This window comes from Eretmochelys imbricata, chromosome 1 (genome assembly GCF_965152235.1).
Source record: "Eretmochelys imbricata isolate rEreImb1 chromosome 1, rEreImb1.hap1, whole genome shotgun sequence".
Lineage (NCBI taxonomy): Eukaryota > Metazoa > Chordata > Testudines > Cheloniidae > Eretmochelys > Eretmochelys imbricata.
This window is the reverse complement of record NC_135572.1, coordinates 154,195,045-154,221,883: the sequence shown is the minus strand read 5'-3', so window position 1 is coordinate 154,221,883 and position 26,839 is coordinate 154,195,045.

Genomic DNA, 26,839 nt, shown 5'->3' with positions numbered 1-26,839 from the left:
AAAATGCTTCTAACTGCTCCTTTGAGCTACATCTTTCACGTAAAATAAGGCTTTCTTTGCAGGAAATAACCATGTCATTAAGTAAATATACCTTTGGCTGATGACCCGTCTCAAAATCTGGAACTTCTTTCGTCTCATTAGACCACCATATAAACTGTAGCAATTAGCAGTGTGTTTGTGTTTCTGGATTACCATGTTCTAGGCAAGAAAAATTGCTCCTGAGATCATTTAACCCCCCTGTGGAGATGACAGGAAGGAATTAATCTGCTGTTGCTAATCCGCCCTATACCGCTGGACCAAAAATTGGCATTGATGGGGGTTCCTCTCTTGGGGAGCCTGCAATGGCATTCACAATCTATACAACCCCTCGGACCCTGCCCCCAAATCGGGGAATATTGGGAGATCAAAAGGACAGATAGTTCAGGAAGCGTATGTAATTTGCTGTCATGTTTTGTGCTTTCAATTGCTGGTTTGGGAGGGATGTGCTGTTTTCACTATTACTCTATGGTCTAATCCATGACAGCAAAGCAAAAAAGCATTCACAAATATTCTTGCCAACCAAACTCTCCATTGGTTTTGCTGCTATTTGCAACCCCTTTTATGCCCTTTTGCATGAACATGTGGGTGCATGAGGTTTTTAGCCCCCAGAACGTCTGTGGAAAGTAAAATGCACTGGTGTGAATAAGTGCATGTGAGCGTATTTGCACCAGAAGTGCTTTTGCATCAATTTTGGAACACTTTTTATTGTGCACACAATAGAGTCAATGAACAATTCAGAATGTTTGCAGACAGCATGCAAACAGAAAAGAGAGCTCCTGTTTTTAGAGCTTAGCTCTGTCAGTCCTGGACATAGGTCATGCCATGTGATGTAGGTGACCAATCATATGGCACGCATAACAAACAGTAAATACCTTTAGTGACTAGCTTGCCGGAGAGCAATTGGCTAGAAGCGGTTCACACACCCTACTTTTCAAACAATTGTAAATAATGAACAAACCTGTACAAAACCAACTTTGCATAATTTGTGAACAGAAAAAAGCACTACATTTACGGGACAAGCTACTGTATTTGCAATGAGTAGTGAGAAACTAATGCAAGGAGCTCTGAATATAGAGGGCTTGAGCCTATTCTCACTGGAATCAAAGGCAAAGCACTGATTTCAGTGGGAGCAAGACTGGTCCTAGCAGTGGTAGGTTTTTCACTTTGAGAAGCTGACAGCTCCCTTCTCCAAAACATTGGGAGCCGCAGATATGCCATGTATCGTAGCCATATACAGTGCAAGCACATGCTTGGGACCCTGCATTCTTGCAGGTCTCACCATTCTGCCCTGACTTGGGCAACTTGCAGGCTGTCCTGAATGGTTCCTGTGGCAGCAGGACGGAGGAAGAGGAGGACCGCATTGCCCAGTCCTGATTCCCCCTGCCCTCCAGCAGAGCAGGGAACCGCAATTAGTAAAGCGTGCTGGGCCCTGAATACAAGAAGAGTTCTTCTCCCTTGAGAGAACAAAAATGAAGGGCATGCTCAGGCAATATTCAAATTAAAAGGGGGGAGCTTGGAGGGGTTCTATATGTGTGATGATTATTTCCTGCCTCTGAATTTGCTGATACAATCCCTGCTGAGGATGACTTAGCTCTAGCTCATAAAAATACTTCACAAGGGTGATTTTTTTTACCTTTAAAATGCACCAAGTGGCAATTTTAAGCTGGGGGGGGGAAGGGGGATGGAGAATTTTGAATATCCCCAGTTCCCTGCCTTACAAAGGCTTCACACCTCCCTCCCCCCTTTCAAATGACTCCACTCTAACACGGCTCTCAGGAATAACACATGGGCACCATTAAAGCCTGGGAAACTGTGTGTAAATGAATATTTTTATCTTTTTAAAGGGGAAAAGAAATGGAGAATGTGACATAAAAACAATTGTGTGACATTCAATCTTCCATTTTTGTCAAGTGGTGATGGGGGGATGGGGGGCTATTTCCACGGAGTTTGGGAATTGCAAGAAGCACACCATGGATTTTTTTTTAAATTCCTTCTAACCCAGGGAAGCAGGGAGACTCCTCAGTATTTCAGCAATGTTGACATCAAATAGACAGACTGTGTAGTTATTACCCTGTTCGTAGAAAGAGGCTTGTTATACAAATATCCAAGATGGACCCCTTTGAGACTCTTGTCATATCTTGGGTGTCCCTGCACATACAAAGCTGCCTTCAGTGTTTCCCTGGGACCTTTTGAAAGGCTTTTGTAGGCCGTCTGTTGATCCTCCAGCTTTCTGAAGCTGCTCTCCCTACCCCCAAATCACTCTGAAGACGCCACACTGACAGTCTCATTGAAGCTGGTTCTGAGACTGCTGCTTCTCTCTGTACATTTTAAACTCTGATGTTGGATGAAACCGTGCCTCCCTATGAATGAGATCATTTGTCTTCTGTGTTTCAACCATAGGGCAGCAACAGGTAGAAGTCATTGTATCTAGACATGTTCTTTTATACTGATATTCCAGGTTTTGATACTCTTCTCGGCTGCAGTCAGGGGTATTGTATTATTAAACCAAAGACTGATCATACTTCTGTAGATGATGCAGATACAATCATTACATTGTCATTTTTTTCTTAGTTTTTGTTTGTTTCTTTGTTTGTTTGCAGGATCACTTAGCCTTCACAATCAGGCTACAAGTAATATTTGGTTTCAGAGTAGCAGCCGTGTTAGTCTGTATTCGCAAAAAGAAAAGGAGTACTTGTGGCACCTTAGAGACTAACCAATTTATCTGAGCATAAACTTTCGTGAGCTACAGCTCACTTCATCGGATGCATTCAGTGGAAAATACAGTGGGGAGATTTGAGTAAGTTTAGGGTGGCACTCCTATGTATTCTGTTGCAATGAGAGTACACTATGAACTCAGAGATCAGTCTCCTTAGATTAGTTTGCTACTGGGCATTGTGGAATAATAAGCAATACACCTAAGCATTTAATTCAACTCTTCTGAAAGTCAGAAATCCCACTGCTGCTTATTGGTTAAAGTGCAGAAGGGAGTGGCTCCAAACTCCAGGAGTACTACGGCTGGGATCCACAAAAGGACTTAGGCACCAAGTCTGGGGTTTAGGCACCTATGTCCCAGTTGTGGCTCCACTGTGATCCACAAAACTCCTGCTGAACGCTGCAGACGCCTAAACTCACTTGATATCTAAGTTTTCGGGGTAAAGAATTCCCTCAGCACCTATGTTTCCGCCTGTGAGCATGCGCAGTGCTGCCTCACTCTAGGCATCCAGACGGTTATTTCCTACCTAAGCCCTAGAGCAATCCACAAACCAGGGGAAGACAGGCATTTGGCCACCTAAGTCATGTGTGGGGCCCAATCCAGCAGGTGTACTCAGAGGGCCTGCTAGATTGGTCCCATTCAGAATCTGGCTGGAGGAGGCAAATGGTGCCCACATTAACTTTTAGCCCAGTGGTTAGAGCACTCATGTGGGATGTGAGACACCAAGGTTCAATCCCCCCTTTGCCCAATGGGAAGAAAGGATTGGGGTCTCCCACCTTGCACTTTAGCCACTGACCTATGGGAGATCCTGATGTGGGGCTCCCTCAGTCTCTCCCATTGAAGCTATTGCACTCTCTCTGAATAACAAGTGAGTGGAGCAGGAGGACTGGATCCAGAGTCTCCCACCTCCCAGGTAGGTACCCTAACCACATGGCTACAGAGTCATTCTCTCTTGCTCTCTGCTCAGTCATGGGCCAGAGAGAGGGACTTCCTAGGCCAGTGGTGGAACAGCTTCTATAGGAGAGACTGAGGGAGCCCCACATCTGGAGCTCTCATAGCTCAGTGGCCAGAGTGCCGGGTGGGAGACATCCCCACCCCGTTCAGATCCCTTTTTTGTGTGCATCCCTTACTTCTCCTGCTCTGGCTGTTGTGTGCGGAGCAAGGCAGGTGCCTAACTTGTTCCCACAAGAAATGCCTTAGGCAGCCTCAGCCACCTGACTCAAGGCAGCAAGTGCCCATTTTCCGTTTGCTAAACAGAGCTCGGGGCAGGGGGGCTGGAACAATTTGTACAGCAGGGGTGCTGAGAGCCATTGAACCCCACTGTAAACCCTGAATATGATGGAAACCATTTCAAGCTGCGGGTGCGGCAGCATCTCCAGCACTTCTGGCTAGGTGCCTCCCTGCAGTCCGGATTTAAACAACTGTCGTAGAGAGTGGCGGGGCTTAGCACACAGCCTTCTGGTTGGCATCTCCCACTGTCTAGTGTAAGTGACTCTCCGCCTGGCATGCTGGCTTTGTGGAGCCTATTCTCAGGCACCTCTCTCTCCCCTTTCATTGTATAAGACATCTATGTGCCTGAGCCCTGGACTATACTAAAAGTTGAGGTCAAAATTAGCAGCATTAAATCGATTTAACCCTGCACCTGTCCACACGACGAAGCCCTTTTTTTTTACTTAAAGGGCTCTTAAAATCGGTTTCCTTACTCCACCCCCGACAAGGGGATTAGTGCTGAAATCGGCCTTGCTGGGTCAAATTTGGGGTACTGTGGACACAATTAGATGGTATTGGCCTCCGTGAGCTATCCCAGAGTGCTCCATTGTGACCGCTCTGGACAGCACTCTCAACTCAGATGCACTGGCCAGGTAGACAGAAAAAGGCCCGCAAACTTTTGAATTTCAATTTCCTGTTTGGCCAGCGTGGCAAGCTGCAGGTGAGCATGCAGAGCTCATCAGCAGAGGTGACCATGATGGAGTCCCAGAATCGCAAAAGAGCTCCAGCATGGACTGAACGGGAGGTACAGGATCTGATCGCTGTATGGGGAGAGGAATCTGTGCTATCAGAACTAGGTTCCAGTTTTCGAAATGCCAAAACCTTTGTCAAAATCTCCCAGGGCATGAAGGACAGAGGCCATAACAGGGACCTGAAGCAGTGCTGCATGAAACTTAAGGAGCTGAGGCAAGCCTACCAGAAAACCAGAGAGGCGAACGGCCGCTCCGGGTCACAGCCTAAAACATGCCGCTTCTATGATGAGCTGCATGCCATTTTAGGGGGTTCAGCCACCACTACCCCAGCTGTGTTGTTTGACTTCTTCAATGGAGATGGAGGCAACACGGAAGCAGGTTTTGGGGATGATGAAGATGATGATGATGAGGTTGTAGGTAGCTCACAGCAAGCAAGCAGAGAAACCAGTTTTCCCGACAGCCAGGAACTGTTTCTCACCCTGGACCTGGAGCCAGTACCCCCGAACCCACCCAAGGCTGCCTCCCGGACCCGCCAGGCGGAGAAGGGACCTCTGGTGAGTGTACCTTTTAAAATACTATACATGGTTTAAAAGCAAGCATGTTTAATGATTAATTTGCCCTGGCATTCGCAGCTCTCCTGGATATACTCCCAAAGCCTTTGCAAAAGGTTTCTGGGGAGGGCAGCCTTATTCCATCCACCATGGTAGGACACTTTACCACTCCAGGCCAGTAGCACGTACTCGGGAATCATTGTACAGTGAAGCATTGCAGTGTATGTTTGTTGGTGTTCAAACAACATCCGTTCTTTATCTCTCTGTGTTATCCTCAGGAGAGTGATATCATTCATGGTCACCTGGTTGAAATAGGATGCTTTTTTTAAGGGGACACTCAGAGGTGCCCGTTCCTGCTGGGCTGTTTGCCTGTGACTGAACAGAAATGTTCCCCACTGTTAGCCACGGAGAGGGTGGAGGGGCTAGCCACATGCTGGCGGGGAGGCAAAATGCGACCTTGGAACGAAAGCACATGTGCTATGTATGTAATGTTAACAGAAAGGTTTACCATGAAAGAGTGTACCCATTGTTCTATAAAATGTGTCTTTTTAAATATCACTGGCCCTTTTTTTTTTCTCCACCAGCTGCATGTGTTTCAAGGATCACAGGATCTTCTCCTTCCCAGAGGCTAGCGAAGATCAGAAGGCGAAAAAAACGCACTCGTGATGAAATGTTCTCTGAGCTTATGCTGTCCTCCCACACTGACAGAGCACAGACGAATGTGTGGAGGCAGACAATGTCAGAGTGCAGGAAAACACAAAATGACCGGGAGGAGAGGTGGCGGGATGAAGAGAGTAACTGGCAGCCTGAAGAGAGGGCTGCAGGTGAAAGGTGTCGGCAGCATGATGAGAGGAGGCAGGACTCAATGCTGAGGCTGCTGGAGGATCAAACTAATATGCTCCAGTGTATGGTTGAGCTTCAGGAAAGGCAGCAGGAGCACAGACTGCCGCTACAGCCCCTGTGTAACCAACCGCCCTCCTCCCCAAGTTCCATAGCCTCCTCACCCAGATGCCCAAGAACGCGGTGGGGGGCCTCTGGCCACCCAGCCACTCCACCCCAGAGGATTGCCCAAGCAACAGAAGGCTGGCATTCAATAAGTTTTAAAGTTTTAAACTTTTAAAGTGCTGTGTGGCTTTGTCCTTCCCTCCTCCACCACCCCTCCTGGTGCTTCTCTCCTCCACCACCCCTCCTGGGCTACCTTGGTAGTTATCCCCCTATTTGTGTGATGAATGAATAAAGAATGCCTGAATGTGAAGCAACAATGACTTTATTGCCTCTGCAAGCGGTGATCGAAGGGAGGAGGGGAGGGTGGTTAACTTACAGAGAAGTAGAGTGAACCAAAGGGTGGAGGGTTTCATCAAGGAGAAACAAACAGAACTTTCACACCGTAGCTTGGCCAGTCATGAAACTGGTTTTCAAAGCTTCTCTGATGCGCACCGCGCCCTCCTGTGCTCTTCTAACCGCCCTGGTGTCTGGCTGTGCGTAACCAGCAGCCAGGCGATTTGCCTCAACCTCCCACTCTGCCATAAACGTCTCCCCCTTACTCTCACAGATATTGTGGAGCACACAGCAAGCAATAATAACAGTGGGAATATTGGTTTCGCTGAGGTCTAAGCGAGTCAGTAAACTGCGCCAGCGCGCCTTTAAACGTCCAAATGCACATTCTACCACCATTCTGCACTTGCTCAGCCTGTAGTTGAACAGCTCCTGACTACTGTCCAAGCTACTTGTGTACGGCTTCATGAGCCATGGCATTAAGGGGTAGGCTGGGTCCCCAAGGATAACTATAGGCATTTCAACATCCCCAACGGTTATTTTCTGGTCTGGGAAGAAAGTCCCTTCCCGCAGCTTTTGAAACAGACCAGAGTTCCTGAAGATGCGAGCGTCATGTACCTTTCCCGGCCATCCCACATTGATGTTGGTGAAATGTCCCTTGTGATCCACCAGAGCTTGCAGCACTATTGAAAGATACCCCTTGCGGTTTATGTACTCGCTGGCTTGGTGCTCCGGTGCCAAGATAGGGATATGGGTTCCGTCTATGGCCCCACCACAGTTAGGGAATCCCATTGCAGCAAAGCCATCCACTATGACCTGCACATTTCCCAGGGTCACTACCCTTGATATCAGCAGATCTTTGATTGCATTGGCTACTTGCATCACAGCAGCCCCCACAGTAGATTTGCCCACTCCAAATTGATTCCCGACTGACCGGTAGCTGTCTGGCGTTGCAAGCTTCCACATGCCACTTGCTTCTCAACTGTGAGGGCTGCTCTCATCTTGGTATTATTGCGCCTCAGGGCAGGGGAAAGCAAGTCACAAAGTTCCATGAAAGTGCCCTTACGCATGCGAAAGTTTCGCGGCCATTGGGAATCATCCCAGACTTGTGCGGTCCCACCAGTCTGTGCTTGTTTCCCGAGCCCAGAATTGGCATTCCACCGCATGAAACTGCCCCATTAGCACCATGATGCCCACATTGCCAGGGCCCGTGTTTTGAGAGAAGTCTGTGTCCGTGTCCTCATCACTCTCGTCACCGCGCTGACGTCGCCTACTCACCCGGTTTCACTTTGCCAGGTTCTGGTGCTGCATATACTGCTGGATAATGCGTGTGGTGTTTAATGTGCTCCTAATTGCCAAAGTGATCTGAGCAGGCTCCATGCTTGCCTTGGTATGGCGTCTGCACAGAAAAAAGGCGCGGAACGATTGTCTGCCGTTTCTCTGATGGAGGGAGGGGCGACTGACGACATGGCTTACAGGGTTGGCTTACAGGGAATTAAAATCAACAAAGGGGGTGGTTTTTGCGAGAAACTGAATGGCTCCCTCAACGATAGAACTCAAAACTGGGTTTAGCGGGCCATTGATTTCACAGAGGGAGGGAGGAGAAAATGAATACAAAACAAATCTGGTCTATTTCTTGTTTTGAGCCACTTCATCTATCTTTATACATCTTGCCGGCAGCAGACTGTGCAGTATGACTGCTAGCCATCGTCATCTCCTGGGTGCTCGGCAGAAGACAGTGCAGTATGACTACTGGCCATCGTCTTCTGCTGGCTGCTGATTAAAAGACAGTGCACTGCCGGTCAGACTCAATCGCCATAAGACGAAACTTAAACGGGAAATGACCTGGCTGAGTCACTCCCATGTTTGCCCAGGCGCCCCTGACTTCATTGAGGTCAGTTAAAAGAGCACCCAGGACGACGTCGAAGATGACTACCAGTCATACTGCACCGTCTGCTGCCAAAAGGCAATAAACTGCTGCTGTGTAGCAATGCTGTACCACGTCTGCCAGCACCCAGGAGACATATGGTGACGGTAAGCTGAGTGGGCTCCATGCTTGCTGTGGTATGGCGTCTGCACAGGTAACTCAAGAAAAAGGGTGCAAAACGATTCTCTACCGTTGCTTTCACAGAAGGAGGGAGGGAAGGGGGACCTGACGACGTACCCAGAACCACCCGTGACAATGTTTTAGCCCCATCAGGCATTGGGATTTCTACCCAGAATTCAAATGGGCAGCGGAGACTGTGGGAACTGTGGGATAGCTACCCACAGTGCAACGCTCCGGATGTCAACAGTTGCCTCTGTACTGTGGACACACTCCGCCGACTACATGCACTTAGAGCATTTGTGTGGGGGGACACACAATCGGCTGTATAAAAACACTTTCTACAAAACCGACGTCTATAAATTCGACCTAATTTCGTAGTGTAGACATACCCTAACTCAGCTTTGTAGATCACAGCATTGTTCCTGGATTTTCTCGGTGTCTAGAAATTAGGTGCTGTGACACACAGTATTGAAACATCTGTTCCTGGATCTATGGCCTATGTTAGGAAGGAGGTAGATGATCACAATGGTCCCTTCTGGCTTTAGTTACAGCCCATGTCACTACTTTGAGCTCTGGTGCTAAACTTGAGTAAATCTCAGCGCACTACAACGGACTGCTTCAATTGTGTACTACCTGATTACATGCGCTAAGCATAACATGTTCTAATCCAGTGGTTCTCAACCTGTGGCTGATAGGCTGCTTGTGGCCCAGTCAGCGCAGAGCTGCGGCCCATGTGACATCCTCAGGGCCATACAGGGAGTATTGGATGCGGCCCACAATGGTAAATAGGTTGAGAACCACTGTTCTAATCTAATACAATTTCACACAAGGAGTCTATGGGACTATCAGTTGTAATAGACATACTTGACATGACTGGGAAAATTGAATCATGGGCCCTATCTAACATGACATGGTTAAAAACAAACAATTCTGGTAATATAAGCAACAGAATGTTTCATTTTTACATGAAAAAGAACTTAAATGCAACAGTGCAATAAAATACAGAAACCTGCCTTCTACTGTGTCACACACATGTAATTCAGAACGATTACAGTAAGGGGCCTTTTACAAAGACAGACACTGTAAAATGGTGTTCTGATGGATTATCCATTGCTCAATAGTAATTTGCTCGTAGACTCTTGCATGATTTGATACTGGCTACTCGTTTTCTCAGTATGTTAAAAAATAGAAATTAGTTAGCGGTGTATCTGTGGTGAGGATTTGCCTTACTGGTGATCTGGAGATCATTTGTGCTCAATCTCTTACGACTCTTTCCCCCTCACCTCATAGATCTTAGTTGTGTTTCACGGATCTGGGGCTTTAAAATAAAGGACTTCTCACGTGAGTGAGGCCCGCTCCACGCTAGTTTTTTCAAACATTTCCCAACGTTAACTCCAAGCCAATGTTAGCAATGTTGGGGCCCAAATAGTAGTTGAAATTCTAGCTGCCAACACTGTTTTCAGCACTAACTCTGCGGGGAGCAAACCTAATCACTATAGGTGTGGAAACCTGTCAGCAGCCAAAACCCCATCGACATGAGAGCTCCCAGCAGAGCTGATACAGATTTAGCTGAACAGGTGTTAGCGATGGTTGGAAGTTCCCTAAAGTAGACAGTCATAAAGTTAGCAGGTCTGGCCACTGATGACTATCAATAAAAGCTGTTGTTTTTGCATTAACCTGCAGGTGTTTCTACTGCTGTTTCCTCACAGAACAGGAAAGCAACTGTCCTAGCGAACACTTACTCCAGCACATGCTGCGGTTAAAAAATATGTACCTGAAGACTCTAATTTACAGAGAGTTGGCTTTACTTCTTGTAGCACTTCCCCTCCCCCACTCAAATCCATATCAGGAATAGCCTTTTAAGCACAACCCTAAACTGGAGCTCATGCAGTGAAGTGCCACTCTAATGGAAACAGGCACAATGCATCCTGGGGCTCCAGTGACTACTGCAGGGAGAAATAGCCATTGCTACCCCCTTTACAAACATATGCTCTCCTCTGCTCTCAGGGTCCACCTTGCACCCGCTGACATCAATGCCAACACTCCCACTGCTTTCGACAGGTGCAAGATCAAGGCTTCAGCCAAACTGAGTGGTGTAGAGCAGGGACAGGATCTCAGCCCTTTCTCTCCCATCCACTTTGGAGAGGCCGGGGCCTACCTGTACAATAATTTCTTGCATTCAGAGAAGCTCCGAGACTGCCATTGTGGTTGGGGATAGACCCTGGGTGAATACACAAAGACTGCACTTTTTTCTTTCTTGTGCAACTGTGCAGGGTCAGCCACAAGCTTGAGATTAGTGTGAGTTTGTAAAATTTCTCCAGAAATGGACTCTTGGGAAACCTGGCTCCAAATTGTGAACAGTTTTGACAATCTCAGGATGAAGAGAACTCTGATTTCACAGCAAATCCAGGAAATTCAATCTTACCTCTAATGAATGTACTTAATACACTGTTAGGACACTTTTACTATTTACATTAAACTTGAAGTCAGATTTTACTGGGAGGTGCTCAGTAGTGACAAGTCTATTTAAAGTTTAGCTGTAGAAAGGAATATGATTTAAGCAATAAGACAGCAAACATAAGGTTAATGATTCTTCAAATAGGCTACAGCTGTACAGTACTTGATTGGACTAAGGGATAACATAAACATGTTTTCAACCACCTAACTGTTTTCACATGTATAAAAAACAGTGCTATTCATTGTCAACCTAAACTTCATCAACCGTATCCCACATGAGTATGATATGATAGATGGTGACAGGAACCGATGAACCCCAGGGTGGGTTACTGCCTGCACAGGAGAATGCAAAGCTGAATCTCCTAGAGCTGTACAGGTTTTATGAATATCAATTTACTGCAGTGGTTAGATGCCCAATGTCTATTCTCCCCTAACAAGTTGGCTCCTCAAATATTTTTATACAGGCATTCTGCAAATATTTTCCTTCATTAAGCGTCTCAGACAAAGGAGAATCCAGTCCTCCACAGACTGATGAAGCTAAGCACATTTGGAGCCTGTCATTTAAAATGTTTGATACTACTGAGCAGTGCCTGGCCTCTTACCTCTCGCTTATGGGTCAAGGTCTAGGGCCACATTAGGCAGTCAAAAGAGAGGCAAAAGGGTTACATGGATGTAAAATGTTTATATTAATGTTAATTTGGCTTAGTCCTGGGTTTTGTTATGGCCCACTGTCCGGGTTTGTTCATGTGGGTCAAGATAATAGAGAGAGGAGGAGGCAAATTTGTAATTCAGCCCTTAGGTGAGACAGGAAACATTTTAGTGCACAAAACTGGCTAATACATCACATCCATTAGGAATTGTATAAACAAGTGGCTACCTTACTATACTGATAAGTCTGCCTGTTGCTCAAGACCAGGGCCAAATCCTGCTCTCACTTTCACCAGTGTAACTGGAATAACTCCATTAATTTCAATGGCCTCACACCACCGTGAATCCAGAGCAGAGGCAGCTGAACTGGGCTCTCGATGTGTCTGCAACTAGAAGGATTGTGAGTATAGTTTAAATTCAGAATTGTTCATCTTCCACATCCCATTTTAGTTTATATTCTCCATCTGGAATGTTTTATTTGATGTGGGTGGTGGCTCACCACTTCCCACTTCAACTGTAAATTATATTAGCAACCTCTGCTGACAAAGGTTCAGATTATGGAGAACTGCTGTGTGTACTTGCTAAAATAAGCTAATTCAGTCTAATAATTATGGAGGAATCAGTAATGACTCCATAGTTAAGGCTGTGTTGAGATTTGCAGTTAAGATAGAACTAAAGTCCCTCATTCACATTTTAATTATTTGATTTCCTTCAGATTTTACAGACTAATTCTGCATAAGGCAATTTAATCGTCTATATTTTTTGTGTGAGATATTTACTAACTTTCATAGAGGAAACTTTCTAAAATGTTTCCACTTTGAAATATTGCTCACATGTCTTTGCCAAATGACCGTAAACTCCAAACTTCTCTCACATGCCTCTGAGAGCATCTCCAGTCATAGGCCGCTGCTTAACTTTTAAAATTAAACCTGTAAGAAGTTATTTTTCTCTTCCTCGGATAATTGATTCTAGTTATGTCATGATTTGCTGATGTGTATAAGTATCAACAGAGATACGTTGACACAAATCAGAGTTTTAAAAGCTAACTGTGGTAGAGGAATAGAGGGCATGGCAGGCACTGTAGACGTGGAAGTGATGGAGCAATCTAGATCATGGTCTGAAAGCACATGGTACGTGTGGGGAAGTAAGCGGGGAGAGAGAGACGAAACAGGGTTTTTGCATGGAGATATGGGGATAAGTGTAGCTGTGAGGAGGGCTAGTAGGAAGAGTGGTGATATGTAGAAGGCACAGGGGTTAGCAGGACTCTGTGAAGAAGCGTAGAGATGAGAATACATGAGCTATCCACATCATCTATCAATGTTTTTAAAGTAGAAATCCCACCAAACAAAAAGATATTGTTAATAACCAGTTAAAGTTACCATCACTACAAACATTAAAAAGCCATGACATCCCTAGTTGAGTGCTCAGCCATGCAACCATGATTTCACCTTCATCACACTACCACATCAATATTCACAACCTACATGCCTCCTCCTTCCACCCAAAACATGCAACCTTTACTTTGAACAAAAACATCACCCATAGGTGCTGGAACTAGGGGTGCTGCAGATGCTGCCACACCTCCTGGCTTGAAGTGGTTTCCATCATATACAGGGTTTATAGTTTGGTTCAACAGTTTTCAGCACTCCCGCTATACAAATTGTTCCAGTTCCCCTGACATCACCTGGTAAGAAACAAAATGCAACACCATACTTCCTAACTACAGCATCTAAATTGCATTACTACAGATATTACAGGCAATAACTTCCCAGTTTGCAATAATGTTTATCACAATTCCCTACCATTCACAATCCTCCAGCACAGCACACTTTTAACCATCATCTAAAAACCTACATCATCCACTCTGTCTACTTCAAGACAACACCAGTTCATCATTCTGAACAACTGCATCCTTTTCTAATGACTCCACATGGTTAGTCTATGGTTACATGTTCTGTGTGGGGGTGAAGGGAGGAGGCATGCGGGTTGTGGGTGAGGTAATGTGGAGAAGGTGAAAACACAGTTGTTGATTGCAAGGGTTAGAGGAGGGCTAAACTAGCAACATCATGGCTTTTTATGGTTATGTTAGAGCTATGTTTATTTAAAGAACCCTAACTGGTTTTTAACAATGTTTTTGGTTGGAATAAATATTAAGAGACAACAAAAGTAAAGTTAGTGACTGTGGCAAACATAACACAAGCATAAGTAACTATTTTAAAAATCCTTTGCATGTTTTTATTTGCTTGTACTGTGTTAGTAAAGCCAACATCTGCAACGAGAGGTTTTCTCCTCTTCCCATCTCGCTTCTCATTTTCGTATGAAATCATAATGCTGTATTTATGCCATCACACTCTGTTGCCTAGGAAATGCCGGTGATATAACATGCGATATTATGACACGGCAGGATCCAGTAGGAGGAGCAGATGGCTTGAGAGAGTGAAATCAGTGTTTAAACAATGAATATCATCCATACCTAGCAAAAGTAGCAAAGGAAATTATTTTTAAGTGTGTAAACTTCTGATATAAAGAAAAATTTAAAACAATCCCCCTCTCCCCCACTTTGTTCCTCTTATATTTATTAAGTAAATTTAGGAAAAATTTTTCAAAAGTGGCTTGAGTGCATCAGTGTGTGAGTATTCAACTTGTGACATTTCAGGGTCTCAGACTGAATACCAAAAACCAAAGTGTCTAAAATCAGTGACCACTTTTGAAAATGTTGATCTCTGAGTACACAATTGTTGCTGAATTTGTAACACTGGAAACTATCCACAGAATTAAGAAATTTATTAGAGCAAAAGCTTTCGTGAGCTACAGCTCACTTCATCGGATGCATCCGATGCATTATTATCAATGCATTATTGAACACTTGGCATTTCTGCCAAGATTGCCCAAAAGGATGTCAGTTATGACAGACACCTATCCACTTTGAATTAGCTGAAGTCCACCAGCTCATTCACACAAGCCTTGAGTTACTGCCAACCTACATCCAGTATGAACTAGTGAGCTAGGCCCAGATCCATAAAGGTACTTAGGCATCATGGGGCATGAGTGAGCGGGCCACTGCCTGGTGGTTAGGGCACTCTCCTAGGAGATGGGAGACCTGGGGCCCAGTCTCCCTGTTCCAATTACTCTTTAATTATTTAGCCAAAGTTGAACAGCTTCAACAAGAGAAAGTGATGGAGCTCCCCCTCTCCCCCCCCCGCCCCCAGCATACTACTCCAATAGCTCAGTGCCTAGCGCACTCCCCTGAAAACTGAAACGATTTGAACAGGGGTCTTTCTCTCCATTGGGCAAAGGGAGAAATTGAACCTGGGACTCCCAGGTCCTAGCTGAGTGCTCTGGCCATTTGGTAATATGGTGTAAGGGAGGCAGTAATTCCTCTGGCTGGATTTGGTATGGGGCCTGATCTGGTAGGCAGTGCCCCACTTATCTTTACCTGCCGGAGCTTGGACACCTAGAGTGGGGCCTTGTGGGTCTCCCCAGTAACAGATACTTGGTGCCAGGGAGACCCTCATGGCCAAAGTGTAGGTGCCTGTGTCGTTAGGTGGCAGCATAGGAGGGGTTTGGAGGCTCTCAGTGGCACGTAAACTTTGGATTTAGGCACCTACAGTGGGAGTTAGGTGTCTACATTTCTTTGTGCGTCTGGGCCGTAGAGATTAGAAATGACCCTCTTTAAGGGCCTGACACAAAGTCCATTCAAGTTGATAGGAATCTTCACGCTGACTTTAATGGGCTCTGGATCAAGCCCTGAGAACCTAATCCTACAATGCACTGAGTACTGTCAGCTCACCACTGGCTTTAAGGGAGCTGAGGTTCCTCAGCACTTTACAGAAGGTGCTCAGCAACCTGCAGGACTGGTTCTAAAATATTCACCATTTGAACATGTCTTTGCTTTCACTGGGACCAGAATCATGATGCTGGTCACTTTCCAGTACCAAAGAGCATTTGAAAAAGCAGTGAAGTGTTTTCACTTATGGTGGGTGAGAGAGAAAGAGACACACACACAGCCCAAAATGTTTCTCCAGCAGGCGGAGCTCTTTCCTTTGGTCAAGCAATGTCATAGGAGAGGCAATAGTTTTAGTACAGGCCTCCATAATATATTAGAGCATAAGCTGATCTTATTAGATTGTTTAAAAACTCACTCTCCTCATCAGAGCCAATTCAGTGGATTGAAGTCAGATCCTTTACACAAAAGTCTGGGCACATGCTGGAAAGGGTTTTAAAATTGGAGCACCAAGTATAGGGATCTGGGGCAAAAATTGGGGATTGGTCCTGCTTTGAGCAGGGGATTGGACTAGATGACCTCCTGAGGTCCCTTCCAACCCTGATATTCTATGATTCTATGAAATCAGCACTGTAATATCAGCAACCAGCTGTGCTTTGGTGCCTGGAAATGTGGGAGGTAAGAGTGGAGAGGCACTGGGCCTTCCCGTATCCTGTCCCCTTCCCTACCTGATCAGATCATAGTGTGTTACTTGTGAATGACCCAAGTGAAGATTGAGGGTTGTCAACACCTAGCCGAACCATGACCTGGGACAAACTCAGGGGTGAAAGTAAAACTGAGCTCTTACTGGTACGGGGGGCGACTCCGGCCTCCCCAGAAGGGGCAGGACCTTGGGTGGAAGGGGCGGGGCCGGGGCGTCAGTGTCCCCCCAGCCAGCCCATCCGCGTTGCCTCTACTGAGCCACTTGGGGTTCCAGTGGCGATTTAAAGGGCCCGGGGCTCTGGCCGCTGCCATAGTAGCAGCAGAAGTGGACGGAGCCCCAGGCCCTTTTAAATCACCAGCCCCAGGGCAGCTGCTCCTTTTGCACCCCCCAGCAGCAGTGCTTTAAAGTCAGCGGTATGGGCCGGTACCGGCCATCTTACTTTCACCCCTGGACAAACTGCAACTAAAAATGGTGGTGAGTGCCTCTATGGAAAGTGTATTGTGAGCTGCAACCCCAAGTATCCCCCTCTAGAGTGGGCCCTCCAGAGCGGAAGAGGCGACAATGTTGCGGAAAAGGCCGTTTGATGCTTGGCTGCTGGGCCCCTGGAAGTGATGGTCCATCATCTTACTGCCACTGCCACCAAACACTGCTGATCATATGGCTGAAAATCCTGGGCTGCTCACTCCGTCCACCCAAGCAGCGCCATTGAGGCAAACATGCCAACTCTCGCAACTTTAACGTGAGAGATGCAATGATCTCCCAACAGAACTCAGCCCTGACTGAAAACAAAACAAAAGCAAAACTGACATTTGAGAGTTCTAGCACGAGATCATGAGCGAGGTTTAACTTTATTTAGAAATTGCTATCAGCCCCTGGTGGCCAGGGCTCCCCACTGTCAGCCTGGGAAGCAGAAGAGAGGGCCCTACTGCAGCACCCCCAGGCCTGGGGAGGGTGAAGAAGAGTAAGAAGAGCTGAGAGCAGAGGTGAGGCTGTGAGGGCTGAACTATGGCCCACTGCAGGGGAGCTGAAGTAAGGAGGGTGAGGGTCAACTGGGGAGGGGGCTGACATGATGGAGTGATGATGATGGGGGCAGGGGAACTGAACTGAGGGGGAGCTGAATTGAGGAGCGTTGGGTGGCAACAGCACTGATGGGGGCGGGGGGATTGAGGGACAGGATTAATTGCTGGGCAGGAGAGTGGCAGATGTGAGGGTGAGAGCTCCTGCAGCAGCCGCCAAAATCCCCTTACCTAGTACTTGTGGGAGAGCGGGCAATGCTAATTGTCACAGGCACCCACCCTGGGGATGGGCAGGTGGGAGTTAAAAAATCAAGAAACTGACCTAAAAAACCACACTATCGTTTTTTAAAAGAATCTCGTGACTTTGGGGGGGGTCTGACTCCTGATTTCCGATGACTTGAAGTTGGCAGAGGTGCCACCCTTTCACTCCTAGCTGTAGGTCCCAGCCACCCACCCGTCACAGTGGGAGGGGCACTGGGGGTGACTCAGGCAGTTAACAGCAGTGGAAGGTGTTGTGACTCAGAGGGAACGTGACAAAAAGTCTTTTGGGGACAAAACTTCCAGGCGTGGGCAGCGTGGCGGGAGGAAGAGAGGACAGCCCAAGTGGGTGCCCCGTCCCCACCAAAGCGTGGGAAGTGCTTACGTTCAATGTTAGGCTTGATCCCACCCTCCTCTTCAGCAGGCCCTGGGAACCAGGGGGAGGGACACAGGGGCAGGCGGGGGGGGGGGGGTTGGGTAGATCTCACACCTGCCTGCAGCCAAGAGCACCGGTGTAAAAAGTTCAGGGCTCCAGCGCGAGAGCAGGAGGCCCCGGCTCGCCACCCCAAGGGCCGTGCAGAGCGGGGCACAGAGGGCGGCTCGCTGGGCCCAGGCGAACACAGCGGGGCAGGCAGCGGCCCCCGACACCCGCCTTCAAACCCCTGCCGCGGCCGGGCGAGGGCGGCTGAGGGGGGCGGGCAGCCGCTCGGGCAGCAGGAGCCGAGGCCGGGGCGGGTCACGTGCCGCAGCGGGCAGGAGAGCGCGAGCCCCGCGCCCCTGCCAGAGCCGGGCGGCGGCGGCGGCGGGGTGGGGCCGGCAGGAGGCCGGGCGGGGCTGCGCTCTGCTGGGCCCCCGAGGGGCAGGGGCGCGGGCAAGCTGCGCCCCAGGGCGGGGAGGGCCCGTTCCCCAGGGACACAGCCGGAAGGGCCGAGCTCCCGCGGCAGCCGCCAGGGCGGCCCACGGCTGCGGGCCGCCGCGGTTACCTTCGTGACTGCGCCCCGCCTCCGGATCAAAGGGACGCGCGGCGCAAGCGGGTTCCCGGGGCGGCGGCGGCTGCTCCAGCCCCTCCCCCGCGCACCCCCGGGCCCTGACCCCCCCCCCAGCACGGGGGGGGGGGGTCTCAATTGCATCCGGCTCCGAGGTTCATTTTCCAGCCGCGATTCCCTGCGAAGGGGAACATGCTCCCAGGGTCTGTCGCCGAAATGAGGGGCTGCTCCGCGAGAGCCGGCCGCCTGTGGTGGTGGTTAAACTGGGGGGGGGACACGGAAAAGATCCCGCTTCCCTCCCCCCAACACACACACTTTCTGCATTGTAATACGCGGCGCCGGGGGAGCTTCCTGCAGGGCCGCGGGGAGAACGCAGCGAGCGCTTGCTTAATAAAACAAACAAACGGGGCTGTCCTCCCTTGGCAGGGCCAGTTGGCATGTGTGTGACAGCTGCACACGGCAGGCAGTGGCAGGGGATTATCACACACACACACACACACACGCCTTTGCGTGGCGAGAAGGAGCGAAGCAAGGTGCCTGTGTTGCAGGCTCCGGCAGGGAGGGACGGTAAGGTTTGCAATGCAGCCAGCAGCCAGGAGGGGACGGGAGAGCAGGTGAAACCGCTTTCGCAGCCGATCGCTGCTGTTTGAAGCCTTGCCACTGACCCGAGGGCTCCTATTACATTACACTCTGCAAATACACATGGCCTGTACCCGCGGGTGGCAAGGCCGCTCCAGCAACGCATCCGGAGACACCCGCCCTTTCCCTTTTGTTCCCCAGCGCCCTTCCTCTTCCGTCCCGGAGTGTTAATGCATCAGGACTGGCAGTGTCCACCTCGCTGGGCTAGGGCCCCTCACTCCCCACCCACCCCAGCGCACACAGGCGGTGTGTGCTCTGTCACTTGCAGCCGGCTGAGCACGAGTTCTGCAGCCTGCCCGTGCGGGCGGCCACCCTCCGGTGGCTGCTACTCCATGGCAGGCGGTTGGGCTGGGGAAGTGGCTCCTGCAGTTTCCCTTCCCTTCCCCCGGGCGGCTTGCTTGCACATCTGCGTCTGGCAGAAGATCTGTGCGGTGTCGGGCGAGGGGGTGGGGAGGCGGCGAGACGCCATTTGCATCCACAGACACACTCGGCTCAGACTAGGGGATGGGGGGGGGGAGCTGGGGGCGCAGCTGAAGCGAAAGGCAGAAAGCGGGCGGGTTTCCTTTCTGCAGCTGGGAGCGAGGCAGGGCTGCGACCCGGGAGAGGTGCCTTGGTTTCGCCGTGCGTGTGTGCGGTTGGTTTTTGCTACCTGATCGCTTGTTCTGTGCAGAAACTTGCGTGCTCCAGCTGGGGTCTGAAGGGCAGAGTTAAGAGGCACGTTTGAGGGAGAGGCCTTTAAATCCTGTTCTGACTTTGCAATCAGACTTTGTATTCCGAGAGCTCAGTTCTGTCTTCCCTTATACACCCCTGTAACCCAGAGTAGATTTTGGCCTTGGCTACTCTTAATGGTACTGATGGATCATTCTCAAAGGCATTGGTTCAAATAGGCCTTTTCTTGCACACAGTTTGTTAGTTAAGCCCCACGATCTGTGTAAATCCCGCCGCTCTCAGGCTTGCAGCCAGTGTGTGAGCTCCCAGCTCATTTTCCAGCCATGAAACAAACACCTCGTTCCTCCAAGCGATAGCAAATAACTTCGTAGCACAAATGAAACTGCTTGCCATTAATGCGCTTAGCTGTATTGCTGGGGAGGAACACGCCGGGTGCATTCTGGAAGAAGCCTACTTGAAGGGGCAGCAGAGGGGGGAAGCCTTAAGCGTTGCGTTTGCCTGCGAGACATGTTGGGACTGGGGAAAGTGAATTCGGAATAGGACGAGAGAAAGCTGCTGAAATATCTGCGCTAGCTTCGCCCGCTTACAGCCATTCCTTCACGTGTATTTCAAACAGCATTGTTGACATTTTGTATTTCAAGCGGGCAGCTTAGAGATCAGTGATGAATATCGCAAAAATGCTTTGTCAGTGGAGGAAAGCAATGGTGTGTCTCGGGTATTCGACATATCACTAACTATGTGTTTGTGGGAAAAGTGGAGTCATCACTGGACTGTTTCCTCCGGGCATATTTGTTTATGCTCACTCCCTCTTCGAGAAAGGCCACTTCTGTTTAATTGTTCTTTCGTGTTGGGACTCCTAGGTTCATCACCGGCATATGCAGGTTATATTGCAATTCCCCTCCCCACGTATTGGTTTATCTTATGTTGTTATAAACCTCACATCCATGGTGGGTTTTTTTTTTAAATAATGCAAGACCCCAGTGACCAGGGCTTATAATTTTAATGGAACACTGTCTGTGTGTTTGTGTACACATCCTTCTTGCATATGCCTGAGGTTACAGCTTCTGATTAGACAATATTTAAGTGTCAGGCAGCTATGCTCTGGCATTCTTAAATACAGCTGCACATTAATATGCAAGAACGCAAAGCTAGGTATTTGCTCTCTACTGCAGGGATTAATTCAGTCTCCTCTTTCGTCAGTGCATTGCTTCTTTTACGTGTGGAATTTCCAGTCTGTTGTCCGTAGTTTCAACTTTCTTGTCTCTCTCTTATAACAAAAAATTTGATGACTTATCCGTTTGCTCTCCAAGAACCAGAAACCATGATTAAGTAGGGTTATATTTCTTCAGTGCATTAATTTAAAGACAGTCAAACTTAAGGACATCTACAGGGCTATGAATTGAAGAAACAACTGCGAGTACAGGGACCCAACATAAAGTTTAATATGCAGTGAGACATGTAAGGAACCTGGCTAATGTACAGTACTTAGGGGGTGTTATCATGAGCACATAGCTCACTTAACAGATTACTTTATTATTTAGAGTGATTATTAGTTTTATCATTTAAACACTGATGAATGCGTGGAACATGACTGCTGCAATTTACATGCCTTAAATCAATGGGGAGTACGGCTTAAAAATCGAGGTAGCCCAATGTAATGCTGTTGGACCATAAACACTCGCCTCCTTTCGTAATAAACCACAAAGTGGCTGTGAAGTACCGACATTCTCGTTGAAAAGAAAGTTTTCACCGGTGCCCCCAGTATAAGTCACTTTTGTCCCTAACAATGAGGTGTCAGAATAAGGTTAGAGAGAGGAGTAAGCAGCCTTTTGAAATCCCTCATGCAGGGATTGTTAATTGCATTCGCCAAAAGGATAAAAAGAAAAAGGTGTTTAAATGACTCATCTTAATTAATTAGCCTCTTACAGTTGGTATGGCTACTTCCACCTTTTCATGTTCTCTGGATTTATAAATAGATCTTCTTACTTTATGTTCCATTCTATGCGTCCGCTGAAGTGAGCTTTAGCCCAGGAAAGCTTATGCTCAAATAAATTCGTTAGTCTCTAAGGTGCCACAAGTCCTCCTGTTCTCTGTGTGGATACAGACTAACATGGCTGCTACTCTGAAACCTGCCTGAATAATATGTGAGTGCCTTTGGTGTAGTGCAAAAAAAAAAAAATTAGATTCAGACCCGTCTTTAGATTAAATACTGAGGCTTTAAATACTAAGGCTTGAGGTTAGAGGTGCGAGAGAGATGCGCTATTTTTTATGTGTTTTGATGAAAAACTAACGTAGTGTAGCTAGTGATTAGAGTAGGGGATGGGGAGTCAGGGTTTTTAAACGTTACTTCCATCTCTGCCACCGCCTCGCTGTGTGAATCGCAGCTAATCACTGATTCGCTCCATACCTCCCTCTCCTCTTTTGTAAAATGGGAGTACTGATAAACGAGAGTTGGGATTGTGGGGCGTATTTAATTCATGTTTGCAAAGGGCTTTGGAGGCGACTATGACCATGCAATATATTACTAACGATACCACTACATCTCTCTTTATTACTGTTATTAGTACCAGTGTGTATGAGGCAAGGACGGGGTTTTTAAAAAGCAAAGTGTTTGCCAGTGAGGGGAGGAGTTTCTGTTCATTACTTAGCTTTTCTCACGAGGCAAACCATGGCTGCTGCACGCTGCGTATCAATCTTCTGTCTTGTCATTTCAATTCTAACTAGTTTTCATTAAGGAAGGAGGGAAGCTATTTCTTCTTCTCCCTCGTAAGTGATCACCCTGCCGTCAAGGCCCTGAACTCAAGCCTCCTCTGGTGAGAGAGTTCTTCCTAATTACACGGTCTTTTCCAACAGGGGGCGTGTAAACCCAGCAGCCTCTTGACTGCAGTTTCGCCTTCGCTACGCTAAATAGCGTTCTGGCAGCGTTTTTACTTATAAACCTCTACCAGGAAGGGGATCGAGGATAATTACTCTGCAATAAAATCTCTCTCCAGCCTAACATTTGCCACGTACGGCCTCGCGCCAGGAGGGGATTTCTTCTGTAAATTGTTTTTTGGGGGGAGGGGGGAAATCTGTTCTTCTGCGTAGGCTTGATTACAAGGAAAACTCACCACCCCAAACAAACAATTATAGGTGGGTTTGGGCCCCTTTTTGCCTCAAGTAAAAATAAACCTGCAGCTTTATAAGGAGATTGCTCTCCGCTGAGATCGATTCCCTGAGATCATACACGGCTGCATAAATGCTCAGTAAACACCATTGTGTTCAAAACAAACAAACCAACCAGTCCAATGCTTCTAGGCGAGACAATGCCGTTTAAAAAGTAGCGAGTGCCCCGCCAGAGGCACCGTGCATCACAGGTCTCAGCGCAGGTTGAATCTAAACAACAGCCGGCGCTTTGCATGAGACTGTCTCCAGCGCAGGGTAATAAGGGCTGCTTCAGCCAGTGGCTCCGCAGGCGCCGCTCCCGCGTCAGAGCCGGAGCCCGGGAACATCCGTCTCTCCGATTCCGGGACAGACCCTGCTCCTAATCAATGGCCAAAGCCCCGCGGGCCTGAGTGGGAGCAGGATCGTGCGTGTCTGCGGTTCCGGGGAGCCCATTCCCGTCAGCCGCGGGCTTCGCGGTGTCTCCGCTGCCCGGCCACTCTGCAGGTTGTCCATCCCAGCACGGTCCGTGAGGAATGTGTTGGGGGGAGGGGGTTGCCGGGAGGAATGCCCCAGCCAGGTCTCTCGGCCGACGTGACCAGACCTTAGACCCACCCTCAGATATGTGCGTGGGCTCAGCCGCTGCGCCTTGGGCGCTGCTGGCGTGTCTCCCCGCGCTTCTCGCCGGAGGCACAGCCAGCCAAGGGAACGCGAGGGATAAAGGATTGGCTGAGCGAGCCGGAGCCAGGAGCCGCTTGGATCTGAGCGCCGAAGGCATAATCCGCTGTGTGCAGTCCGGGCGTAAATAACCAAGGGGAGGGGAGGAAGGACGTGTGTCGCCGAGCGGGAGTAGGTCCTGGGGGTGCCGTCGGCTATTCTGCACGCCCCCTCTGTTAAGAATCTTGTAACTTTACAGTCATGAGAAGGAGAGGGGAAGAGCTCCCTTGGCAGGCTAGGGAACCCGCTGGGTGAGCCGCTCTTTGTAGGGCTTCAGAGTAACAGCCCTGTTAGTCTGTATTCGCAAAAAGAAAAGGAGGACTTGTGGCACCTTAGAGACTAACCAATTTATTTGAGCATGAGCTTTCCTGAGCTACAGCTCACTACGGCCTCACACCCCCCTCCCCAGCACACACTTATTCGCTCAGTGCTGGCTGGCAGCAGGCAGCTCCACCGGGCCGAGCAGCGGGGCGTGACGGCCTCAAGCGCAGGCCCTAGCCAAGGTTCCCGGGTTTCCCCCAGCCCTGCGCTGGGATGGGGCTGGCTCAGGAGGAGGCCCGGCGCGATGCTCCGATAAGCAGCACAGTCGATTGCAAGTGCTCGGGGTACAACCCTCTTCCCCGGGCAGTTAAACCGCGCTTGGAGCCGCTCTTATCGCAAACGCCTCAGTGTTGTTCCCTGCACCCTCCAGCCGCTGCCCTGTTAACGGAGCAGCAGCTTAGCCAAGGTGTGTTTTCATTCCCGGGTAAAAGCTACGCGGCGTCCGCCCCCCCACGAAAACGGCATTATTCTTGCCGTGGAAGGGCGAGAGCTCGCACACGGACCGGGCTGGCTTGCGCTCCGCAGTCACAGCCTCGCGCTGCGGGCGGTGTGGAGCCGCCCAGCCCCAGGGGGCGCTTCCAGCGCAATCCCTCCCTGAGCTCCCGGGAGCGCAGAGGCATCGCGGCTCGCGCTGGGGCCGCGGTAATGAGGGGCGGTTGGCTCCCCTGCGCGCCGGTGCCTAGCGCTATGGCTCCGCCTCCTGCCCCTGCGGATCGCTGCTGGCGCCTGGGGGAGAAGGGAGGAAGCTCGAGGCGCGGGAGCTGCTGTTCTTCTGCCCGGTGCCGGCCCTGGCTGCAGCAGTTCCAGAGGCTGTGGGCTCTCGGGGTGTCTCCGCGCTGCACAGCCGCGTAAGGGCCGAGCAGAATAGTGCAAAAGAGTGTGGGGTCACTTCCGTGTTAATTACTGGGGGTCTGTTCAGAAAGAGGGAGGGGGGGGTGTCCATCTTTTTTTCAGCTGATCATCACCTTTTGTGTACTGTGTCTGGGCAGCTTGAAAACAAAAGTAAAATTGATCAGTTCCTACTTTAGGGGGCTTATAGGGCCCCCGAATTTCCCTCTAGCTGGCGAATAGAGTCTCTCCTTTTAGAAAATGGCGTGTTAAAAGGAGAAGATGTAAAGAACACCGAGTGACTGACTGGGAAGAGAGGTGAAACTCTCCCTTTGGGTCTGCACTTTCCTGAAAATCCTAGAAACCCGGCTGTCTGTATAGGCCTAAGTCCCTCTGAGCCTGTTCTCTTCTTCCGACCACTCCTGCTTTCCCGTGACAGTCACTGTTGTTTATAAAGGACGTTAGAACGTCGGCAAAATCTGCGGCCTTTCTCCTCTGAGAAAAGGAAAAAGAAAAACATGAATTCTGTAGCATGAGTGATAATGAATGAGGATCCCAGAGGTGCTAGTATACTAAATTCATTTCTGCTAAGCCTGGGTTTGTTTACTGATTAGTCTTTGTATATACAAAGATCTTCAATAAACATGCAGGGGAACAAGTGAGTTCTTCTAATAACCTATACCATGAGCCCGATCCTGCTCACGAGACATCTCCATAAAGTAGTTATTAAAGTAGTCCGGTTTTTAGGAACGTTTACCTAAGGGAGTAATCTTTACTGACGCCAGTAATCCCACTGGAGTCAATTAACGGCACATCAGGAAAAAGCCTTTGCAGAATTGGGCCCTACGTGTGGATCAACGCCTCATAGAAAGCACGTTCCAATCACTTTTTGTCCAGCCTGTAGAATGGATGCATTGGAAATAAAAACAAGCCCTGAAAGGATACGTATAACGATCTACATCAGCCGAAGGGCTATGCTTAAAACGTGTCTGTTTGCTTTGAAAGAAGGAGAATAGAACGTAATCAATTTAATGTGATTTAGTGTTTAGCATCTGTGCCAACATTCCAAGGCATAATTAATAGGGAGGACAGGAGTGGACCGGGAGGGGGCAATACCAGCATGCTTTGCCTCTGGGCCCTCATTGAAACCAACGCTGGGAGGACAGAGTAAAAAAAAATGGCCCTGCTACTTTTGCTACAAAATAGAGAGGCTGCTTCTTTCTAAACAGCAGTTGAGTTGATTTACAGGTAGACGAGAAACGTGCTGTAAGAGCCTCGTGACACTTTCCTCAGCTGGATTCAAGTAATGTATAAAGACCATGAGAAGGCGATCTCCCGAGAAGCTCCTAGGATGCGTGGCGTTGTTAACACATGTTTCAGTTTTGGATTGAGACTGTCAATTACCCGCTGAGCTGCGAGTTTTAGCCTCAGGCGGACCGGGGAAAGGGGACGGTGTACTTATTAACCTCTAGAGCTTGGCAGAGCAGGGCTTCCCGTCTGTTTGGGCTTTCTCGCACCTTCTCCGCAAGCCTTTGTAAACTGGGACTGTTTTCGCTTCTTTCTCTGAGCTAGCTGTACTTTGACTCCTCTAGCCACACTCTGCTACACAGGCTGTCCGACGCCCGTGGAACAGCATTCATTCATGTTGTCACCAGAGGACCTTGATTCATTTAACAGCTGTTTACCCTTTCGAAACCGAGATAAATTTTGTTTGCCAAAACAACACCAACGCCAGCACTGAACGGTAGGGGGAGGGGAGGTCTATAGGCATCTTTTCCCTGCTTCAAAAACGCAGTACATTATAAATCCCTCTTGGCACCTAAAATACAGATTCTTCAGGCGAGAGAGAACTTTTTTCCCCAGATAAAGCCGCAGCAAATATATTCTGTAAGAGAGTTTTCTAAGGAGTGTTAAACTAAATGCCTGGCCGTCTCAAGCAATTAACATTTAATCTGTTATCTGAGATCTGCAAATATTCAGAGTTTACAGCAGTCAGAAAAGTGAATTCCTTCCTGCATGCACACCTTCTCTGCACTGTACGGTAATTACAAAATACTTAGAGCCATTTTAAGACGCAATTTGTTTCTTAGATGCTTACAGTCTCCTAGTTTCTGCATTGCTGCACGCCAGCAAGCCGGGACTTTGC